Source organism: Jaculus jaculus, chromosome 2 (assembly GCF_020740685.1).
Source record: "Jaculus jaculus isolate mJacJac1 chromosome 2, mJacJac1.mat.Y.cur, whole genome shotgun sequence".
Lineage (NCBI taxonomy): Eukaryota > Metazoa > Chordata > Mammalia > Rodentia > Dipodidae > Jaculus > Jaculus jaculus.
Window position 1 is genome coordinate 151,110,191 of NC_059103.1, and position 10,747 is coordinate 151,120,937.

Here is a 10,747-nt window from a genome sequence, read left to right on the forward strand (position 1 = left end):
TTAGGCTTCATAGGCAAGTGCTTAACCACTAAACCATCTCTCTCCAGCCCTCCAACCATTTCTAGAAACACAAAGCCTGAGATGAGTCCTTAGGATATATGCCTAGGAGTGCTATAGCTGGGTCATATGGTAGATCAATCTTTAGCTGTTTTAGGAACCTCCACACTGTTTTCCACAATGACTGGACCAGATTGCATTCCCACCAGCAGTGTAGAAGGGTTCCTTTTTTTCCACATCCCCGCCAACATTTATGATCATTTGTTTTCATGATGGTGGCCAATCTGACAGGAGTGAGATGGAATCTCAATGTAGTTTTAATCTGCATTTCCCTGATGACTAGTGACGTAGAACATTTTTTTAGATGCTTATATGCCATTCGTATTTCTTCCTTTGAGAACTCTCTATTTAGCTCCATAGCCCATTTTTTGATTGGCTTGTTTGATTCCTTATTATTTAACTTTTTGAGTTCTTTGTATATCCTAGATATTAATCATCTATCAGATAGATTTTTTTCCCATTCTGTAGGTTGCCTCTTGCTTTTTTCACTATGTCCTTTGCAATGCAAAATCTTTGTAATTTCATGAGGTCCCAGTGATTAATCTGTGGTTTTATTACCTGAGCAATTGGGGTTGTATTCAGAAAGTCTTTGCCAAGACCAATATGTTGAAGGGTTTCCCCTACTTTTTCCTCTAGCAGTTTCAGAGTTTCAGGTCTGATGTTAAGGTCTTTAATCCATTTGGACTTAATTCTTGTACATGGCGAAGGAGAAGAATCTATTTCATCCTTATGCAGATATATATCCAGTTTCCCAACACCATTTGCTGAAGAGGCTGTCTTTTCTCCAATGAGTATTTTGGGCATTTTTATCAAATATCAGGTGGCTATAGCTACTTGGGCTTACATCTGGGTCCTCTATCCTGTTCCTCTGATCTACATGTCTGTTCTTGTGCCAGTACCATGCCATTTTTGTTACTATGGGCTGTAGTATAGGTTAAAATCAGGTATGGTGATACCACCAACCTTATTTTTGTTGCTCAGTATTATTTTAGATATTCGAGGTTTTTTGTGATTCCAAATGAATTTTTGGATTGTTTTTTCTATTTCCATGAAGAAAGCCTTTGGAATTTTGATAGGGTTTGCATTAAATGTGTAAATTGCTTTAGGTAAGATTGCCATTTTCACAATATTGATTCTTCCAATCCAGGAAAAAGGGATGTTTCTCCACTTTCTAGTGTCTTTACAATTTCTCGCTTGAGTGTTTTAAAGTTCTCATTGTAGAGATTCTTTACTTCCTTGGTTAGGTCTATTCCAAGGTACTTTATTTATTTATTTATTTATTTATTTATTTATTTATTTATTTATTTATTGATGCAATTGTGAATGGGAGTGATTCTCTGATTTCATCCTCTGTGTGTTTGTTGTTAGCATATATGAAGGCTACTGATTTTTGTACCCTGCTACATGGCTGTAGGTTTTTATCAGCTCTAACAGTTTGCTAGTAGAATGAGTGTAACATTTTTATTTCTCATGCAAATGCTTGTAGAATCCAGATGCTTATAGTGGAATGACCCAGCATCACTGACTGCTATCTATTTCACGTGTTCATTCTTTGTCTTGAGTTATGGTGGAAGACAAAAAATATTTCAACTACCACAAAAATCTGTATGACACAAAGAAATCAGAAAAGCCTACTGCCATCTTGTTTTGCATTGTTATGTTAAACACATATTTTGTATTTGTTTATTTGCAAGCAGAGAGAGAGAGAGATATACAGAGAAGAGAGACAGAGAGAATGGGTGTGCCAGGGCCTCTAGCCACTACAAATGAACTCCAGAAACATGAATCACTAGGTACATCTGGCTTATGTAGGTACTGGGGAACCAAACCTGAGTCCTTAGGCTTCATAGGCAAGCACCTTAACCATTAAGCAATCTCTCCAGCCCCTTAAACTAAGATAACTAGACTTTATTTGTCTTTGTGTGTCTGAGAAATTGATGCTGAAGATACACTTGAACTGACCAGATTATGATACATAACTATTACCCTCAACAATTAAGGAATAAAGTGTTGAGGTATGAAACACAATGTTAATGTGTAAACTAACAAGAAGGGACCTAGACATATTCAGACACCTTGCTGTTTAGAGAAATTCGAAGCAAGGTAGCATTCTTTTGTAGGTAGGTAGTTAAGGACACAGGCTCAAAAGAACACGAATGTCAACCTGCTTTGGCACAACTCCAGTCTAAACCTAAACATGCTTCATCAAGATGGCAAGGGGGCGAAGGGGGCGCACACCTGTTTTACTTCCTGGTTCTTCCTCATTCTTGGAACTTCTTGGCAGGTTCGTTTCCAAGTGGTGGGACTCCACAATCCTTTGTCTAAATCATTAGCCTATAAGGATCCCCCACATACATTCAAAGTAACCAATCCACCCTGACTTGATGTTTCATTTATATCCCCCCAAAGGTATAACAAATCCAGTGCAAGTCATTCTGTGGCTACCAACTCTGGATCCTCCTAACCTGCTGGCTTTTCCACTTGGCTTTCTCTCTCTTTACTAGTAGGCTGTTGTTTGCCTTTCTGCCATGTGTGCACTTGTCAATCTTCTGAAGTCGCAAGACAATGAACTCCAGCGCCAGTGGAGGTCTTAGTGACTGTTGAGTGGTTGGGATTCTAACCTCCGAACAAGTCCACCAGGGGAGGGAAAAGCTCCATTGCTCTCAAAACTCACACCACCATCGCTCTCCACAGCTACACAGGGAGGAGGTAAAGTTATAATAAGACAGCTGTGATTGAGGGTAGACTTAGACCAAAGGGTCACATCTGGCCTTGGGAATTGTTTCTTCCAGTCCAGAAACAAAGCAGATGAGTCTTTCCTGGCCTCATTGCGCCAGAGCACACTTTCTCTCTGGGACCTGTCTGGCAGGCCAGGGATGTTTTCTCCTGGAAAGGTCAATGGGAACACTGCCAAGTTTTGCTTTGGAGAGGGGTTCTTTGTTTACTACTATTGCCTGGATTCTTTCCTTCTGCTATCAAATTTTACTTTGTTTTCTTTGGATGGACATAATAAACAGTGATTGTGGAACTTACCTCTTTCATACTTGACTTCCTACTTTGCCTGTTAACCTCTTTAAGATGTTTACTTCCTTCCTGTATCACTGTTAGTTTCCTTCATTACCCTAGTCTCTTAAGTCATATGTATGCCTTTTTGTATATACATATGCATATATATGATTTTATGCATTATATAATATCTGAGATTCATAAATTAAATATACACTATTTATCTTTTTATTTGTCTGGGCTTTTTTTTTTTTTTTTTTTTTTGAGTCAGCATCTCACTCTAGCCCAAGCTGACCTGGAATTCACTCTGCAGTCCCAGGCTAGCCTCAGATATTCCTACCTCTGCCTCCCTAGTGTTGGGATTGAAAGGTGTGTGCCACTATGCCTATTTGCCTGAAGTCTAGCTTATTTCTCAATATGACAATCTCCAGTTGGAACCATTTTCTTTCTCCAAATAATATAATTCCATTTTACTTTATGGCTGAATAAAATTTCATTATATATATATATTTTTTAAAAAGATGTTTACTTTCTCTTGTTCATATTGGTGGGGTGGGGGACAAGCAATAAGGCCATCATAGTGAGTTCCAGGCCAATAAAATCTGCCAGCCTAGATTACAAAAGGAGGCCATGACTCAAAATGAGAAAAAAAAAAAACACCAAAAACCACTATATCCCCATCCTGCCTTGTCAGAGGACCCAGCAGGCCCATCTACCCCCTTATAAATGGTCCCAAGGGGACCACTGTCCCAACCCTCCACTCTTCAGCACCTCTGAACCACCATGCATTCCCATCCTCACCCCACCCCTCCACAGCCCAGCCCCAACACCAGTCTGCTTTGTCCCATTCCTGCCTACCCCCCTGTCCCCTTGGGCCACCTGATCATGCATTCCCATACCCCAAAACACTGAACAACAAGCCCCTTCATCAGGTCCTTGGGTCGCCACCAGAGCCTCACTGGCTCCTTCCCTCTGAGCAGACTCGCCCCATTGCCATCAGAAGCCTAGTGGAAGCAAACATAAAAGGGAATAGTCAGTGAAGATGCTTCAAGGGTAAACTGCACTGTGATGGGCAGACCACAGTGCAAAAGGAATAACATGAAAAATCAAATGCAAGTAAATCATTCACAATTGCCCAGTCCCACAATGGATGTCTCTAATCAAAACATAAAAGAGACAATATGATCAGAACCCCAAAATGAAGATACAAGCTATGCAGCCCTGACAAAGCAAATAGCAGAACTTGCAGAAAATCAACAAAGGGCCAATAATTGTATGAATGCTGTCATCACTAGATTAGACCTAATAGAAAAGAACCAGGAAGGGTTCCAAAGACAGTTAAATGATCTGAAGGAGAGAAAAAGAAGAAGGAGAAAAAGAAAAAGAAAAAAGAGGACCTCAGTAACCAGCTGGCTAAGCTCAATGAAGACATAAATAAAAGCAAGGATGAATTCCAAGAAGCACTGAGAAAATCAGAAAATAACGAAACTCGACAGAAGGATGGAAACTATGCATAAAAAACAGTAGAAAATACAAACCAAACTGAACAAGCCCAAAACTCTATAGAAGCTTTCAAGAATAGAGTCAGCCATGTGGAGGATAGAAACTCAGAACTGGAAGACAAAACATAAGAGACAGGTCATGAGTAGAAAAGTTTTAATAAATTCAAAAATGTTTGTGAAGAGCTGGAGGGATGGCTTAGCAGTTAAGGCATTTGCCTGCAAATCCAAAGGACCCAGGTTTGATTCCCCAGGACCCACGTTAACCAGATGTACAAGAGGGTGCATGCATCTGGAGTTCATTTGCAGTGGCTGGAGGCACTGGCACACCCATTCTCTCACACTCTCTCCCTCTTTCTCTATCAAATAAATAAATATATTTTTTAAAATGTTTGTGAACAGAACATGAGGGAACTGTGGGATGCCCTTAAACATCCCAACATTCAGATCATGGGAATAACAGAAGGGGAAGAAATTCAGACCAAAGGCATGGAGAACTTATTCAACAAAATTATTAAAGAAAACTTTCCCACTCTCAAAAGAAAGTCCCATCAAGTTATAAGAACCTAACAGAACTCCAAACAGACTGGACCAAAGGAGAAATTCTCCATGACATATTATCATTAAGACTCTAAACATCAATCACAAAGAGAAAGTACTAAAAGCAGCTAGGGAGAAACAACACATTACATAGAAAGGTAAATCCACCAGAATTACTTCAGACTTCTCAATGGAAACCCTGAAAGCCAGAAGGGCCTGGAATGGAACACTGCAAAGTCTAAGAACCTATGGCTTAAAACCCAAACTACTCTACCCAGCAAAAGTATCCCTCATAATAAATGAAAATAACATATAAAAAGGCTCTAATAGTATATTTATGAAAATAAGGCCAGAGGTTCAAATATTCCTTTTTTTATTTTTCTTTTGAAGTAGGGTCTCTAGCTCAGGCTGACCTGGAATTCACCATGCAGTTTCAGACTGGCCTCAAACTCACGGTGACTCTCCTACCTCTGTCTTCTAAGTGCGGGGAGTAAAGGTGTGTGCCACCATGCCAGGCTTCCCTGTTACTTCTTCCCAATTTCTTCTTCTTCTACCTCAAAAGCAGATGGAGACAAAAAAGTCCTACTTGACTTAAGACTTACTAAGCACTTATCTATTATCAAGGAAACTAGTTTCTGCTTCAAATTCTATCTTACCCGTGTTGTACCTCTGTGTTGTTCATAATATAGTGACACAGTTTATTTATGTGCAAGTCTGTGTATTAAAAAATATATAACAGGTAATATAAAAAAACTACGAAGTACATGAAAACACCAAACCACACAAACCACCACAATATGGCAGGGATTAAATCAAACCTCACAGCCTAAATATTAATGGCCTTTATTCACCCATCAAGAGACATAAGATAACAGGATAGATCAGGAAATTAGACCCCTCAATCTGCTGCCTTCAAGAAACCCACCTCACCACTAAAGACAGACACCTCCTCAGGGTGAAAGGGTGGAAAATGATATTCCAAGCAAATGGAAGTAAGAAACAAGCAGGTGTAGCTATACTAATAACAGATAAAATAGACTTCAAAGTAAAAGTAATTTTAAAAGACAAATAAGGCCACTTCCTACTTATCACAGAATGATCAAACAAGATGATATCACAATCACCAATCTTTATGCACCTAACACAGGTGCACCACAATTCATAAAACAAAACCTACTTGACAACAAAACAGAAATAACCACCAACACCATCATAGGTGGGGACTTCAATACTCCACTATCAGCAATAGATAGACCATCCAAACAGAAATTCAACAGGGAAGTGAGAGAGCTCAACAAAACTATAGATAAATTATAATGCACATCTACAGAACATTGTACCCAAAATCCACAGATTACACATTCTTCTCAGCAGCCCATGGAACCTTCTCTAAAATAGATCATATACTGGGTCATGAAGCCTGCCTCCATATATTCAGGAAGACCAACATTTCCTGAATGATATCAGATCACAATGCTGTATTGCTAGAAATTAACAATAAAAGATGCACCAAGAATCCCATCAGCTCTGGAAACCGAACAGCACACTTTTAAATAATGGGTAATGGATGAAATGAAAAATGAAATTGCAAAATTTCTAGAAATGAATGACAATGAGAACACAACATACCAAAACTTATGGGACACAATGAAGGCGGTCCTTGGAAGAAAATTCATAGCACTAAAACCCTTCATAACAAAGACAGAGAGATCCCAAATCAATAACCTAAACATTCACCTAAAGGCACTAGGAAAACAAGAAGAATATAACCCAAAAAGCTCCATATGAAAGAAATAATTAAGATCAGAGCAGAAATTAATAAATTAGAAACTAAGAAAACAAGAAGAATGAATCAATAAATGAAAATTTTAAAAGAGTCCTGTAGGGATGTCTTAGCGGTTAAGGAGTTTGCCTACAAAACTAAAGGACCCAGGTTTGATTCCCCAGGACCCATGTTAGCCAGATGCACAAGGGGGTGCACACATCAGGAGTTCGTTTGCAATGGCTGGAGGCCCTGGTGCACACATTCCCTCTCTTCCTTTCTCTGTCAAATAAATAAAAATTAAGAAAATTGATGAAACAAAGAGCTGGTTCTTTGAAAAAATCAAGAAGATTGATAAACCTCTGGCCAATTTGATCAAGTGAAAAAAAGATGCTTCAAATTAACAAAATTAGAGATGAACTTCAAAAACCTCTACTCCACAAAACTGGATAATACAGAGGAAATTGATGAATTCCTGAATATATACCACCTACCAAAGCTAAACTCAGAACAGATTAATCTCCTAAACTAACCGCTCACACCCATCGAGATTGAAAAGGTAATCAAAAACCTCCCCAAAAAGAAGAGTCCAGGACCAGATGGCTTCTCAGCTGAATTCTACCAAACCTTCATGGAAGAACTGAAACCAATTTCTCACAAACTGTGCCACATAATCAGAGAACAGGGAAAGCTCCCTAACTGCTTCTAGGAAGCTAGTATCACCCTAATACCAAAACCAGGCAGAGATGCCACAAGAAAAGAAAACTATAGGCCTATTTCCCTGGTAAACGTAGACACAAAGATCCTGAACAAAATCATCACAAACCAAATCCAACAACACATCAAAAGCATTATCCACCTTAAGTAGGCTTTATCCCAGGAACATAGGTGTAGTTCAACAGATGGAAATCTGTCAATGTAATACATCACATAAATAAGCTTAGACAAAAAAAAAAACCACATAATCATTTTGATAGATGCAAAAAAGGCCTTTGACAAAATATACCATCACTTCATGATCAAAACATTGGAGAGAATAGGCATGGATGGTTTATATCTCAACATAATAAAGGCTATATATAAAACTCCCAAAACCCAAATAATACTTAATGGGGTATTCCCATTGAGAATTCCCATTGAGGTTAGGAACAAGGGAATTCCCATTGAGATTAGGAACAAGACAGGGATGTCCACTCTCACTTCTGCTCTTCAACATAGTACTGGAAGTCCTTGCTCAAGCAATAAGATGGGAAAAAGAAATAAAAGAGAAACAAATTGGAAAGGAAAAAATTAAGTTAATCCTATTCACAGATGAAATGATTCTATACATAAGAGACCTGAAACCTCCATATTAAAACTCTCAAAGGTGATTAATTCCTTCAGCAAAGTAGCAGGCTACAAAACCAATGCACAAAAATCAGTAGCCTTTCTATATGCAAAAGACAAAAATACAGAGAAAGAAATAAATGATATTGTTCCATTTTCAATAGCAACAACAACAACAACAAAAAAAAAACCTTGGAATAACATTAACCAAGATGTGAAAGACCTATACAATGAAAACATAAAAACACTCCAGAAAGAAATTGAGGAGGACTTGAGAAAATAGAAAGACCTCCCATGCTCCTGGATAGGCAGAATTAACATTGTGAAAATGGCAACCTTACCAAAGGCAATATATAGATTTAATGCAATAAAAACACCAACAGTGGGGGCCAGGCGTGGTGGCACATGCCTTTAATCCCAGCACTCGGGAGGCAGAGGTAGGAGGATTGCCATGAGTGCGAGGCCACCCTGAGACTACATAGTGAATTCCAGGTCAGCCTGAGCTTGAGTGAAACCCTACCTCAAAAAAAAAAAAAAAAAAAAAAAATCCCAACATTTGGGTCTGGAGAGATGACTTACCATTTAAGGCATTTGCCTGCAAAGCCAAAGGATTCTTGTTTGATTCTCCAAAACCCACATAAGCCAGAGCACAAGGGGCTGCATGCATCTGGAGTTCCTTTGCAGTAGCTAGAGGCCCTGACAAGCCCCACTCCCTCTCTCTCTCTCTCTCTCTCCCTCTCCCTCATTCACTCAAATAAATAAATAAAATATATTGAAAAAAATCCCTGGGGGAGGGAGGGAGGGTATTACCATGGGATTTTTTTTATAATCATGGAAAATGTTAATAAAAATTTAAAAAAATAAAAATTTTTTAAAAAAGAAAAAAATCCCAACATTTTTCTTCACAGAGATAGAAAAAATGACCTCAAAATTCATATAGAAAGGCAGAAAGCCTTGGATATCCAAGCATATCCTCAGCAAAAGAAACACCTCTGGAGGTATCACCATACCTGATCTAAAGCTATATTGCAAAGCCATAGTAATCAAAAAACATGGTATTGGCATAAAAACAGGATTATAGACCAATGGAACAGAATCATGACCCAGACTATGGGTCAAGTAACTAGAGCTACTTGATATTAGACAAAGGCCCTAACAATGTAGGCTGGAAAAAAGACAGCATCTTCAACAAATGGTGCTATATAAACTGGGTAACCATATGCAGGAAAATGAAGCTCAATCCACACATCTCACCAAGCACAACAATCAAGTCCAAATGTATCAGAGACCTAAATATAAGACCAGAAACTCTGCTACTACTGGAAGAAAAAAAATAAATAAAAGGAACTTTCCATGATATAGGAATGGGAAAAGACTTCCTGAACAAAACTTAATCAATCACTCAACCATTGGGATTTCATGAAGCTGAAAAGTTTCTTCACAGACAAACATACAATAAGCAAATCCAATAGATTACCCACAGAATGGGAGGAAATTTTTGCCAGCTATACAACTAAAAGAGGCCTAATTTCTATTTTATTTTATTTTTATATTTTTGGTTTTTTGAGGTAGGGCCTCACTCTAGCCCAGGCTGACCTGGAATTCACTCTGTATTCTCAGGGTGGCCTCAAACTCACAGCAATTCTCCTAGCTCCACCTCCTGAGCACTGGCATTAAAGGCATGTGCCAGCATGCGGCTGAGGCCTAATTTCTAGAATCTACAAACAACTCAAAAACCTAAACAATTAAAAAAAAAAAAATCAAACAACCTACTCACAAAATTGGGCAGAGAACTGAACAGGGAGTTCTCAGAGGAAGAAATACAAATGGTAAACACACACTTAAGAAAATGTTCATTATCCCTAATCATCAGGGAAATGCAAATTAAAACAACTATGAGATTCCACCTTACCCCAGTAAGGATAGAAAACATTAAAAAATCAAATGAAAGGCCAGGCATGGTGGACCATGTCTTTAATCCCAGCACTTGAGAGGCAGAGGTACAAGGATTACCATGAGTTTGAGACCACCCTCAGACTACATAGTGAATTCCAGATCAGCCTGAGCTAGAGTGACACCCTACCTCAGAAAACCAAAATAAATAAATAAATAAATAAATAAATAAAATAAAAAAATCAAATGAAACCAAATGCTGGCAAAGATGTGGAGAAATAGGAACCCCACTCACTGTGGGAATGTAAGATGGTACAACCACTATGGAAAGCAATATGGATCATTCTTAGTGAACTCACTCAATCACAGAAAGATAATTGTCTCATGGTCTCACTCATCTGTGGTTCCTAACCTGAATCTGCCCGAGATACTGACATACCTAATAAGCATCTCAAGGACCAGACAATAAGAAGGGTGGGGCAGGAGGGGAGGGCAAGGGGAGGGGACACAAAACTGGACCTAAACAGCAATGGTACCATAAAATTTGATATCCTAAAAGACAGACTAACTGGTCGAACTTTCATCTGGACCTTAGAGGGAATACTTGAACCACAGGGCCCTGGAGAGTGTATGATGAAGACTAACCTTAATCTTCTCCTGGTTC